This window comes from Zonotrichia albicollis, chromosome 5 (assembly GCF_047830755.1).
Source record: "Zonotrichia albicollis isolate bZonAlb1 chromosome 5, bZonAlb1.hap1, whole genome shotgun sequence".
NCBI classification, from domain to species: Eukaryota; Metazoa; Chordata; class Aves; order Passeriformes; family Passerellidae; genus Zonotrichia; species Zonotrichia albicollis.
This window is the reverse complement of record NC_133823.1, coordinates 68,715,587-68,730,135: the sequence shown is the minus strand read 5'-3', so window position 1 is coordinate 68,730,135 and position 14,549 is coordinate 68,715,587. Positions and strand designations below refer to the sequence as shown.

General features: G+C 36.7%; 1 long non-coding RNA gene across 1 annotated transcript in view; it reads left to right on the top strand.

Annotated features, from left to right (window-relative positions):
• LOC102062417 (uncharacterized) overlaps window positions 1–11,650 on the top strand; it is an 85,807-nt gene extending 74,157 nt beyond the window's left edge. The window contains exons 6-7 of the long non-coding RNA XR_012580299.1: window positions 4,414–4,549; window positions 11,225–11,650. This is a non-coding gene — a long non-coding RNA (uncharacterized LOC102062417). The remainder of the gene's footprint in view (window positions 1–4,413; window positions 4,550–11,224) is intronic.
• The last annotated feature ends 2,899 nt before the right edge of the window (window positions 11,651–14,549 follow it).

Sequence of the window (14,549 nt, the reverse complement as noted above, 5' to 3'; positions counted from 1 at the left end):
TAATGTGAAATTGTTTTAGGAAAAACAACACTATCTGCCTGAATTTACCTCTTTAAAAATACTCTGTATTCTGGTTTTCTTAATTTTTTAACCCTTGTTGGCCTCATGTGTAATTGAGAAGTGAATTCCTCTGGTACATGGACAGACTAAGAAAGAAAAGAAAGAAAAACTCCCAAAAATGTCGTAAAATGATTTTCTCACCTAAAATTTTACAATAACCTCTTTCAATTAATGGGGAAATATCTTCCTACTCTTTCTGTATTGTATATGTTCCAACTAAAATAGGTATTAATCATAGACTGAAGTATACAGCATGTAATCCTTTTAGAGCTCATATTTGTAATGTTCTCTTCTTTTCTGTCTTCCCATAGTGCAGTCTAGGACAACTGAAATAACCCATGATTAATCCTCTACATATGGTTTACACAGACTTTTTGTTTGAGTCTTTATTAAAATTGATATATCACAGGATTAGGAACCATGCTGAGAATCTGTTTAGACACGAAGAACAAATCTGTACCTAAAGCTGTTCATGTTTCACAAAATCACAGAATGTTCTGAGTTGGAAGGGGCCCCCAAGGACCCCTAAATCCAATTCCCTCCTAAGGGAATGGCCTGCACAGGGATCCAACCTGCAGCCTTGGCATTTATTTGGCCAACTGAGCTAACCTCACTATTTTCACCATAATTAAACAATATGGAGATTTAGTTTAAATCAACCAATATCATTGGCACAGCAATAACAATTGCATTGACCCAGGTAATCTGATCTACGTGCAGCAATGCTCTGTGATAGAATTACCATTCCATTTTTCACACAGTAGCAGCAAAGGTGATGGCAGTGGGAAACTGACCATTAAATAGAGTCCATCTGCAATGGACTGGGAATTGGTTTTATTGATCATAATAAAAATTACATGTATAATTTTTGATAGCTGCATAAGTTGAAATGGCCATCAGACCTTTGCAGTGCTGTGTGCTGGGTTCATTGGTGTGGAGAGCTTCCTTTCATCAATGTCATGGTCACACATGGCATGCTCTGTGAAATTCCTTCCTTCTGGAGGGAGACTGTTCCTGTCAGACGCATTTTGTGTGATTCTCCACGTCTCTTGTCACTGAAATTGAAACCAAGCAGCCACCGAGCTCCTTAGTTAGCAAAATTGTTAAAATCTTGAATCTCTGAGGATCATTTTGCTCTTGGAAGATGTCCTTTATGGGTCATAAAGCAAATTCCTAATATCTTCTTTTTGTGGTAAATAATAAATATGCACACATATAATAATAAAAAATGTAAATTATATCAATAGAACTATATGGCACATATTTATTATATAAAATACGTAAAAGTAAAAAGTTGTGATGACAGAATATTCCAAAGCTTCTCATATTTTTCTGCTGCTAGTTACAATCTTCCCTTCAGTTCTTTTATTGCTCTTCAAGAAGTTACTCTTCTCCTCATTTCTCATGAGTTTTTTTTCCTGATCTTGAGTTCCTGTTTGCTTATTATCATTGATGAGCTTGTTGCCTGGCTAACAGACAACTGTGGCTGCAAATCACATCTCTTCTGCAGTTTGTTCTTTTGGAACACCAGCCTCTTAACATGAAAGGAAATTAAAGAGAGTTTCCTAAATGAAACAAATAGTTCCAGCAACAGCATTCATTTGCACAAGATCCTGTAGAGAAAGCACCACAGATTCCAAAGGGAAAAGGAAGATATATAAAACTCAGTCACAGCAGAGTTTTGGGAATTTATGCATCTAAAACTAAAGTTTACTTGGATTGTGTGGTCTCGTGTTGAGCTTCTTTAGAGCCTGATTTGCGACAAAGAAGATTAACTTTATCACTGCCACTGGAACCTACAAATAAATTCTATAGCCAAGCCAGCTATCAGTGAGAGAGGTACCCTTCCCTTAAACTTGGGAAACTTGGGGCATTGCAATCCTATTGTCTGCACTGCTGTCAACATCCAAAAACCCTGCTCTGGATAAACCTGGCTGGCCTGTGCTGCATTTTCAACTTTTAAAAGTGGTTTTGTAAGTGTAGTGGTTGAAGCACAGATAAGGTAGAGTTTTTAGGGAGAGCTGACATCTTTTGTTGTGCCAAGTGATACAGCTGACAAGAAAAGGAGACTTTTAATCCCTCACAGTAACACTGGAACAAAGAATACTAAAGAACGACAAAACTGAGCTGAGATTTTCTTCTTCTGAGAGAGAGGGTGAAATAAAAAAAAAAAAAAAAAAACACAAACCAAACTTTTATCCTCCATTGTGTAATGGGATTATACAGAGGTTAAGCAGTTGAGTGTCCTGCACACTTATAATTTTGAAAGGAAGAATATGTCTAACAGCCCTTCCCAGAGAATCCACATGGAGAGAACTGCTTTGAGGACTATCTGGAGAAGAACTTTGATAGAAGAACTGTCTGAAGAACTACTCTGAAGAATATCTGGAGATTACTGTATCCTCACCAGGCAAGTATAGCTGAGCATAGGGGTGTTGTGTGCATCCTTTTGGAGAGGGGAAGGCAAGAAGGCAGTAAGAGTGAGAAAAAGAAGGTAAAGAGTTCTAGGTATTTTTGGAAGCAGAGAGATTCTGGCTAAAGTTTAGGACACCTGGCAATTTGGATTTACTTGTGTGATTTATGAATATCCTGAAATGTATAGCAGGAGGTTTGCAGAACTTTACATGCCTCCTCTCAAGTAACCAAGATTTCTTTCAGTGGTCAGTAAGGTCAGTTTGGTCTTTGTTTAAAGCCTTATCCCCTGTAAATTTAATTTTTTTTCTCTGAAATGGTTTCAGGAGTAACATTCAAAATTTTTTCTTAAATTACACCAGAAGAATTTGGTGAACCCTGCTTTGAAATAGCACCTGAAATAGGGTAGCAATCCTTCCCATTCTCTCTCTGGCCTGAATACATTACAGCCAGTTAGCCACTTGTGAAATGCAGAGTTATCTTGAATCTGTTTGACTTTCCAAATCATTTAGCTGCATTCATCTGCAATATATAACTATTTCTGAGGGTTTGGATGCTGCATAGATTTGGTATTACTGTATCAAAACCTTCTTTTCAGGTTATTTGTAAAGCCTCAGTGATGAAGCACTTTATCAAAGCATATGGAGTGACAAAGCTAAAAGGAATTTAGGTTTTATTTTCCTATAGAAAGAAAACAAACTGCCAAGAGGAATAGAAAACAAACAAGACCACCTGCAATATATTCTGTACAAGAATATTATGAAAGGTCTGATATTTTGATATGCTTTTGGTGTGATCTATGCCTTGATCTCAAATAACAAATCAATCTACTAAAGGAACAGAAACGCTAAATTTGCATATCTGACTGAATATTCATGTGACATGTATTTAAAAGGCATTCAGCTGCAAAGGCTTCACTGAGTATTTCTGTAAAGGCTACCTAATACTTTGCATTTCTGTGAATGTTTCTGAGTCAAGCAGATAACACCTACTTCCAGCTTTCTAATTTGTCATAGTAGAAGCTGTACAAAAAGCTAAAAAAAGAAAAAAAATTCCCAGCGACCCACAAGGCCTGAAGTTATTATATGAAGATTTCAAATCTATACAGTGTGCAAAGATCCATCCTCTAAGAATAAAAAAAAAGGTAATTTTAAATTATTATTATTATCATTATTATTTTGAAAATGAGCTGTTTCACTGTCAGTCCATCTAGAGTCTTATATAAATTCTCCTGTGACACTATTTCAAACAAGGCCAGAGTATCAAAGGCAAGATGCCACAGATCAAACTCTGCAAATCTGACATTGCAGAAGGAAAATGAAATCAGGAAACCATGTCTCAGAACACAGAGTATTGATACACACCCTTATTAATTGGAGTTTGTAAAATTTTTAACATTTTAAGGGAGATTCAGATCAGAAGGCATTATTTACCCTAATTTAGTCTCTTCTACGTCACAAGCCTTTGGGGTTCATGTTACCAGAGTTGGGAGATCTTAATTAGACTAAAGCATTTTGCTCCTTAGAACTATGAGACAGCAGAGTGTAGTGTTTGTGAGGTCCCCAGGATGAGGATATTATATGAGGAATATTATAATTATAATATTATTATATTTGGAATATTATATTATATTATATTATATTGTATTATATTATATTAATGTTGTATTGTATTGTATTATATTATGCTATACTAAACTATCCTAAAGAAAGAGAAAGGATACATCAGAAGGGTTAACAAGAATGAATATTAAAAACTCATGCCTGACTCCTCAGAGTCTGACACAGCTGGATGGTGATTGGTCATTAAGGAAAAAACAATTCACATGGAACCAAGCAGACATGCACCTGTTGGTAGATAATCTCCAGACCACATTCCAAAGCAGCAAAAACAGGAGAAGCAATCAGAAAATATTGTTTTTTCTTCTTCTCATCTTCCCAGGAGAAGAAATCCTGGCAGAGGGATTTTTCAGAAGATGTGACAGTGACAGCAGAGAGTACAGAGATTTTGGTGTCACCAAGATATCTGTCTTGGCAGGAGGTTGGTGGGGTCACATCTACATAGATGGTTCCAGCAGGTAAGTACAGCAGAGGAGCTGCTGAAGCTCCAAGTTGTGTTCCACACTGGAACACGTTGGTTTTTGACACCAAGGTTGCTTTTGGCTAAATCTGTCAGTTTCATGACAGGTTCACATGTCCCTGTTTTCTCTTCTGAGGAAATCAGAATGCAGGGTCCTTGTCACACTGCCCTCCATGTCTTTGGCACATGGATAAGAATTATTTCTTCACCTTAGAGATCCCTTTTTGTGCAGTGAAGTCTAGCCAAAGAGACTGTAAATATGTGAAAAGGCCAGATCAGATACAACAACATAAAAACCCAAAAACCTAGCTGCAGTAGTTCATCCCTTTCAATAAACTGCTTCTAGCTTTGGCCAATTTATCATCCTTCAGCCAGAACAAATCCTCCATTGCACCCAGGTAAACTTCAGCATCCTTATGTAAAAGCTTTACCCAGGAAGATGACAGTGCTAAACTGTGATGCAGAAAACTGACAGTAATTCTTGTCTTTTACAGCAAGTGTCATAGGCATATGAGGCAGTCTGTCAACCTTCATCTCATTAAAGCCCCAGACTGGAAAGGATGAACAGTAAGACTTGTCAATCCACAAATTCCAAGGGCAGAGGCAGCTCCCCTTTTGGGGGAGATATAAAGCTGCTTTTTTTTTTTTTTTTTTTTTTGTACAACTCTAAATGCTAGCTAGCTCTCAAAAAGGTCCTAGTCCTGCTGGTTGTGAAATTTTGCCTTTTCAGTTTAAGTATATATATATATATGTATATATATATATATACATATACACATATATATGTATATATACGCACATGTGAACAGAGGCATTTTCCTTTTTTCACCCATGCTAAACATTCATTCATGAACGAATTTCTGAATATTTTGCCTTCTGTTCACACTGTAATTTTTGAAGTGTGTGGTGCTGTCTGTAACTTTCTTAGATCACAGGTATTTCACAAGGTGATTCATTGTTGGAGAATGATGAAAAAGCCTCTAGCTCATTAATGTGTGACTGGGACAAAATCAAATGTCTTATGTTTAAGGCAAACAGCTTTTTGCTTTTTTTTTTCAGGAATATTCTGGACATTTTTACCAATTTGAAGCTTAGAGACCTAAAGATAGCATTATTATATCTGAGTTTCCTGGCTTTTTTTTTCCCCCCTTGAATTTGCCTAGTGCTTTTTTTGGACCTAAATAAACACACTACCCACAAAAATCTTTAAGTTAAGAAGTTATCTCACTTAACTGGAGTCTTGTTAAGAACCACTTCATTTTTTTTTTAGGTGACTTTTCTTCTTGCTATTTTCATTTGATGCCTCTGGGTCTTAACCTGGAAGTCACAGTCAGTAGTTGATCTCTCTTCACATTCTCTTTTCCAACTCTGTTTTACACACCTCAGCTACCATCCTTCCAGTCATCTGGATAATTAACTCAAAATTACTTTATCTTCAAGAATTTCATTATATACCAGTAGTTCCACTAATTTATAGGGGATAATTGTCAGGCTGATCTGCCTATAATTCCCCGTGGTTTTGTAAGTTGAATGTATTAGGATGGTCTTGGCAGGACAAGTCTGTCTCGGGAAGGTTTTTAATTTTGCAAGATTTGCTAAAAAGTATCATTAGTGGTTCATCAGTCTCCTAAGCCTCTTTGTTTAAGGCTCTTGGCTAAAGATTTTCAAGCTGCTGGTTTGGAAATACTTTTCTTTTTAGCAACAAGTAGGTCTTTCCTGCTCCTCAGCATCACCATCATGGATATTTGCTCTTTTTCTTATTCCAGCTGTAGAACAGAAGTATCTGCTCACCACACCCTTCTTTCAGAAATTCCACCAACTGCATCAAACAGTAGATCTACACAAATGTTGTAATATTCCATGTTTATCTTGCTAGAAGGCTTATTTTCAGCTAAAAAATTCAGAGCAGTTTTTGTCAGTCTGACCCTTTCAGGTCAAAGATCTAAAATTCAGGCATCTGAATTCCCAAGTCACCATTTAAAAATCTGGGTTAAGAAACAGACTAAAATTTTGTACCTTGGGAGCAGGAGGCACGTGCTTTTAACTAGAATAGAAATTGTGGTTTTAATTAAAATGGAATTGTTTTATACTCGCATAAAATCAGAAATTTTTTTTTTTTTTACGTTCAACGAGGCTTTTTTTTTTATAGTGTAGGTGACTTGCTGTTAAGGAATTATACACTGAAAATACATCCTTAAGAACAGGTTAAATTACAGCTAAAGTAGTGCCATAAAAACAAACTGCTTCTCTTTGGTCTCCTAAAACATACACAGAGGAGTTTTTGAGCACCTGCTGTAATTACACAGCATTCTGCTGTAAGGAAAAAAGAGAACCCCTTTATCCATCCACAAGATTCCTTAATTGGCCCAGCAGTCTCGGATGAAGGAATTGTCTTGCACAGCTGTTTGTAGTGTTGCATGGCATGTTTAGAGTTGACAGAGATAAATGACGCCGTGACTGACAGTTTCCTTTTCATCTATACAGTTTTTTAAGCTGCAAGATCAATTGGACATCTCTAAATTTTTCAAGGGAGAAATAGATCTATCCATTTCTACCACTTCCAATTATTTTTATTCTGCATGACATGCTGAAACCTGTCATAGCTGAGACCAAATTGTCCAGTTTTAATATGGTTCACTCTCTTTCATCAAAATAACTTCTATTACACTTCATCAAAATAAATGGCACTGATGAGTGGTAATTTGAGACATGTATTATTGTGAGCCTGGAAAACTAAATGTAAAGAAATACCCAAGTAACTTGTTCACCTCAAATGAATCATGCAAACAACAGAGAGGACAAACAAAAGTTGCCTCTTCATGGAAGCCTTTCTAAAATGGTAGTGGTTCTGGGAACAGCAGAACAAAAGCAGGCAGTGACCTGCAGTGATGCTGCTGCAGGTTTTCTAGGCAGCAAATGAGTGGATTGTAACCTGTTTGTGCTGGAGATAGAGGTGCTGACCTTGATGGTGTACAGGACATGCAATGGTTGGAAAACAGAATGCAAACACACACGAACTCAGAGAGATCTGAGATCTCAGGTGTGAGATCTTGTCCTGAAGGAGCAGCTTGCCTCTGTCTCCTTCATGATGGCCTAATGTGCTCTAAAATGTCTTCATTTTACTCACTCTCAATAAGAAATAATTGTGACAGTGTTCACAGGGGTTCTTGGATGAGGGACGAGACAAGGATCTGACTCCATGTTTCAGAAGGCTTGATTTATTATTTTATGATATATATTACATTAAAACTATACTAAAAAAAGAGAAGAAAAGGTTTCATCAGAAGGCTAGCTAAGAATAGAAAAAGAAAGAATGATAACACAGGCTTCTGTCTTGGACTCTCTGTCCGAGCCAGCTGGGCTGTGATTGGCCATTAATTAGAAACATCCAACATGGGCCAATCAAAAATCTACTTGTTGCATTCCACAGCAGCAGATAATCAATGTTTGCATTTTGTTCCTGAGGCCTCCCAGCTTCTCAGGAGGAAAAATCCTAAAGAAAGGATTTTTCATAAAAGATGTCTGCGACCAGTAGTTTTACACAGTGTTACCTCTTTTCCCTAATGACCCAGTTGGAACTAAAGTGTGTGCCCTTAGTCCAACACTGACCAGCAAATGAAAAACAAGAGTTAATGATTTCTCTTTCTAGAAAAAGAATGAAACATCTGATCTTCCTGTCCACATGCCCATTTCTATACTTCTTTTATACTTTTATATATAATTTATACATCGTGTGCAAAGACGCCCGTGATGGTGAGTCTAGGTGGGGAAGGTAAATTGTTCTGTTGAAATAAACAGAACAGGCTAACAGGATCAGAGAGGAGACTGAAAGCAAGCTGCACAGGGAAAGAGGGAAATTAATTAAATGGGAAAATATGCTGAGATAAATACCAGGGAGATATAAATTTAAAGGGGAAATAATACAAAGCAAAATGAAACAAAGCAAAAATCGAGACAAATTTTAAAAACACCCTAATACATGCAAGGAGACCTAAGAGTTGAAAAAATGTTTACTTAATGAAAGCTTGAGGCAAATATGTTTTCTCTGTTTTAAAATGTTAACTAGGGACAAATTAGAAAAAGAGAAATAAGAAGTCTCATTTCCTAGTTTGCCTGAGGCAGCAAAGGGCCCAAAGCCTTAAATAATGAAGGAACATTATTTAGCAGAAATTGGTGTTCAGAAAGGGCTGTGATCCTTTGTATTGTGAGTGAATGCAATTGTCATGAAAGAAAGAAACACTTTTTCTGAGCTGGAAGATTGCACATCAGTAAGCACTTTTGGTCCCACTGTGCTTTGATTTCATCTGCAGGACCTCCTGTTATATCAAGGCACAAGACATGCCTTTCTGGGATGTGCTGCTCTAAAGCTGGAAGGAGCTGCTGTGGTTATGAATGATTGATGAAGGCCAGAGTAGAAAGATGATTTTTTTTTTTTTTGATTGCCTCTGATATTCATTATCTTTCACCAAGCCTGTCCTGGCGGCTTTTGATCATAAAGATAAGGACACACTTGAAGACGCAGCATTTACTTTAAGGGTCCTAAGGCCTTAATGCCACTGAAATAATGATGGAAGCCCACTGTCTTGTGAGTGTGGAATCCTTGAACGATGGCATGGAAAAGGTGGGACAGCATTCTCTAATGTTATGGAATAAACTTTCTTTCAGAGCAGTATTTTTTGAAGGCTGAGTGGGACTTACAAACTTGCATTTGTACATATGTGGCAAAGCACAAGGGTCTGTAAATCTTCAAAAACACTTGAATAACTGGAGAAACCAAGGTACAGGTACAGGTTCACTATTCCTTGACCTCCAAAAAGTGGAACATGACTTCACCTTGGTAACACTATTCCAGGCTGTCAGCTTTCTGCATATTCCACAGCAGCACAACAGCCCAGTGCAATTTTACTTTTGCATTTAGTCACTCCTTTCAACAGCTGTGCTTTTGCTGTAATAGGAAAGGATTCATCAATCAGGTGGAACAGCTTCTGTCTCTTGCTTTAGCCTCAGTGGTTTTTTGTGCTCAGTTATTTACTTAAACTCTTTAGCAAGGCAAGTGCACACTCCTTTTCCATGTCTGTTTCCTGTTTGTTTATTTTCAGTGAAAGCAGATGCACGTTAGAGCTGCATTTTTGGGTAATTTAGCACGTGCCAAATTACAGTGATATCTCTGTACCTCTTTGTACAACATTACATCAATGCAAATCTGGTTGATTACTTCCTGTTGTCTTACCAAAAACCAGAGTAATTATTACAGTAATGCACTTTGTTACCTTGATGTTGTTTACACCCAAGTGTTTTTCATCCAATAACAAAGTGAGCTAAATAGCTGTAAACTGCAGCCCTGAGTCAAAACACAAAATACAAAAATAAAAACAAAAAGAAAAACAAAAAGAAGGAAATGCAGGCTCAGGCTATACGCTGACAAATGGTAATGAATACATTGAACATAAATAAAGTAATAAATTAACACTTCTGTTTCTCTGCCTCAGTGTCCCAGAAAGCTGTTATATAGATGATAGTTTGCTACTGATTTGTTGCAGCTGCTTCTCTATTTACTGTCAGAATGTAGTCCACTCGAGTTTTGTTCTCTATTTTCACTTCTCCTTTGTACAGCTCTAAATCTCAACATTACACCCTTTATTAACATTTCTGTCAAATGTCTACTCTTTGCAAAAAAAAATTACAGTAATTCCAGTTTATAATTCATCTTTCAAAAAAAAAATACCTGTCTACTCTGGGAATGTAAAATTGGTTTTTCTTATTAAGGTATTCAGGTGTCAGTGCAATTGTTATCACTAGGACTGCAATCATTACAGGTTTTGGTTGATGTGCAAAAGGGTGTTATGAATGTAAATATAGCCACATGATTTTTTTCATTTTCAGACTGCAGACATGTTGAGATATGCATTAAAGTAGTTCCTTGGTTTCAGTTCTGTGTTTAAAGAAATTATCTTTAGCTACAAGTCTTTGGTGATCTGGAAATTTAGGTTTGCCCGAATCAAGGGCACCCAGATATTCTGAGGATTAAAACTTTCTGTGCCAAAAAACTTTCTGTGTTTAAAACCTCTGGGTTTGAAAAACTTAGCTGAGAACTTTGGCAAAATCTGGGAAGTTTTGACCTTTCCTCTCTTAGGTTCCCAAGCAAAATCAGAAGGATAGTAATTTTCATTCTGAAAAGTTTATTTCAGACACATGGAATTGACATTAACTCACAGTCTAACTACCTGCTTTAGCTTTTGTTTGGTGTAAAACTGAGATCGGGTTTTGTTGGATGTCACTAGAGTAGTCACTGTATTTTTAGAGGTTATGAGATTGGTTTGTTTTGATATTTGCTATCCAAAATAAAATGATCATTACCATGTTAGAGAAAAACATATAGAAACATTGGCTTATAATGCAAAACATATATATGAATACAAAAAATGCATAGAGAACACAGCTACTAAGATTTAGCCAGGTTTGCATGTTAGCTGTATGAGAAGATCTTATTTAATCCCTTTATTTAAGACTAAAATTAATATTTTGTTTCCTACTTGCAGTCACAGGTGGCAGTCACAGAAAAGTACCTTAAGAATGTATTTTTTTTTTCAAGTACCATAATTCAAATATTGTTTTGCAAGATTTCAATTTGATTTAAATTTTCTTCATCTGATTTTCCTTTATTTTTCCCCAGTGCTGTTGTGTCTGAACTATGTTGGAAAGAATATTTAAAGCCACAAGACCAGGAAAATAAAAATCAAAAATAAAGGAATGATAGAAGTCTTGGTATTCCTTACTATAGAAGAGAAAGAGAAAACAGAGGAAAAAAAGTAAGATTTTAAAGGTGTGTTTTTATTTAAATTTGGGTGAGACAGTAGCAGAAATGTGATTCTTGTGATCATTAACCTGATTTAATATAAATTCTTCTCCTTGAAGCCCATCCTTTTTAGAGCAGGAAATTAATTCAGCGACTTAAAATACATAATGCTGATTGGGTTCAGTATTGATTTTTAAGGATTAGCAACAGTGGTATAAAATCAGGTAGCATTTAGAACTCAAAGTTTAAATCTTGGTTTGATTTTATCTCAGTTTATTAAATGGCCAGATAATAATAATAGTCTAGGACTGACATAATCAAATGTATTGTCAGGAGCAGTGTGTTTAGGCTGGAGTTTGTTCATGTGAAATTGAGACACATTTGCATATAATTAACCTTTTTATTTGAACATATGTTTTGGGTTGTCCTCTATTTATTCCTTCTTTTTCTGCATTCAGTTTCTTGTTCACCCTGATGTCTCTGGCTTTTATTTCTTGATCATTTAGATCACTGAGTTTTTTTCCTAGTGTTTCTAATTTTGCATTTATAATCACGCTCAGCTAACCAAACTCTCCCAAAATTCATGAAAACTTGTGAAAATCACTTATCAATTTTCCATGGCAGAAGGTTTTGTTTGTTTTGTAGACCTTGATACATGCCACTATGATTTTTTAATATAAAATGCAAGCCATGTATTAGGAAGCTAATAGTGATATCCATCTTTTGCATCATAGCGCTGTTTCTTTTCCAAACCCATGAAAAACAACACACACAAACAAAAATCTTAGTCATTCCATTACAATAAATGTGCTTTCTAAAATGCAAACTATTAAACTTCATAGTCTCCTACCAAGGCTGACCTCAATGGACTTGTGTGCATTATGTGGCAGGGCCATTCAGCCTTCTCTCTTCCTGACGCCAACATCTGGAACAAATTAATTATTAAAAATCTCATTAATCCTTTTAATGTCATTGTTGGAAGTGGAAACCAAAACATGGACAGGAAAATTTCAATTCTGTAATGGACCGGCTCAACTTTTTTAGTTGCTTCAGATGTGAAGAATGCAGGCTTAGGAAATTAGATATTTTTCAATTCGCATGTGTGGCTGAACCTGAAAGAAAAAAATATTACCCAATGTGAACCACGGTTATGTTTATGTTTTCTTTTCCTCTTAATAAGGGTACTTATCATATTTGTGGAATGAGCACAATAATTTTTAAGGGATTCATCTTAGATAGTCATCTACATATTGCTCAATAAAAATTATATAAAAGAGGTTCTCAGTAGCCAAAAAAAAAAAAATCAGATGTGTGCGTGCTTCTCTCTGCATTTGTGAAAATGACTTTTGTATGTCAGTCAAAATGTCAAAGCAAAGTATCGAATACTGCAATGAAACAGGAGAAAGCAACAACCAAACTTCTGGACATTTTAAAGCATTGGCAAGGAATTTCACTAATTGACTAGCTAGAATCACGCTGTGTACTTTGAGAAGGCGTGTAACATAATTGCAAAATTGTCTTTCGTCCATGTTTTTTACTCAAAATCAGGAGCAACTTATCAAAGCTCAGAGTTACATATTGAACCATCTAAGGGTTTGTGTGTGATATTCTCATTTACTGTCATGGGTGGTTTTTTAAGTATAAAATATATATAAACATGGAGAAGGAAATCCTAGCTGCAATGCAGCGAGCATCCAGGAGGAGCTGGGTTGGTTACAGAATGAGATCTTTGGAATTTAAGCACTTTGTTCTGGGAAGAGCAGAAAAGCTTGTATTTTAGACAATTATAAAAGGGTCATTTTCCATGCTACATTTTGAGCTCTGATGTAAGATGATTGAATAAATACCAGCCAGTCTCTTTACAGTGGAGAACCCTCATTCCTTAAAGTGTTTGAGGAACAGAACATTACAGACACCACCAAAATAAGAGAAGCTTAAAAGAAATTATCCCATGCATGAACAACTCTGGAGTGTCCACCCCACAGCAGAATCCTGGCAATCCTGGTTCATCTCATTTCTTGAAGCACTGAATCCAAGTTGGTTCCTCAAATCCTTATCAGATTTTGTATGTATTACACTATTGAAGTGAGGGGAGACGACCCATCTTAATCGATCAGCATTTATTGATTCAATCAGTCACTTTTTATAACCGTGTTAATTAAGTTCATACATATTGCAAAACCCGAGCTCATCATTGGTTACAGATTAAACACCAACCCCTCCTTTTGTTTTCAATACCTGTGGTTTGTTATTGAAACCAAGATTTGTGTTCTCACCCTGATATGAAAGGTTCTCAAGGCCTTCATGTTTGTCACTTGTGCTTTCCCATACCTTATCCAAGGACAAGATATTTTCTTGTTATTAAAAACAACCTGAGAACTTCTGCTGTTTACATAAACGTGCCTGAGAATCTTGTTGTTTACAGAAACAGGCTTTGAGAATTTGCTCCTCACAGCTGCCTTTTACTTTTTCATCAGCTGTATATTTACATGGGCTTTTTTCCTTCAAGTCATGTCTGAGCAAAATTCTCCAACATTACACCAATCTTTTTATTAGCTGTATTCTGTATGCTGGGGTCAGGCTAGAAGGAAATTATTCTGGTAGGGCTTGGGACAGTAATGATGAAACAGACTTTTATAGTTGCTGCTGCTGCTGGGACCTCCACGATTTCCCAGCAAGGGACCCCGATTCTGCTCACAATTGTTTCCTCATGTGCAGCACACAGCACGATCATAATCCTGCTTATAGCAGTGGGAAATGGGACAGAAAGTGACAAACAAGAAGACCCCTTCTGCACTGAAGCAGCCTGATGTGCAATACTTTGTCTCTTTAGAGCCATCCCTGTGGTCTGCACTAATGACATTATCTCCCAGGAGACCATTATCTGGTGATTGCATCCCATCACAGACTGCTCAGAGTGGCCTGAGTGCTTTTGGAAAATATTATTTTTGTAACACCTGCTACATCCCAGTCTCCTGTTGGAAATCTAATTCCTCTTTTGGCCTGATGCTTTTTTACATTTCCCACAGTCTGTTTTGCTCTGTTGCAAGGCCAGTTTGGTTTCCTGTGGAGTAGCTGTAAAGGGCTGCTGCTCCTCTCAGCCTTGTCTTGCTCATCATCTCTGTATCAGCTTTATCTGATGTGGTGTCATCTTTGCTGCTGGCATATAAATTACATTGCTGATTTTCTGTGTTTTCTCTGG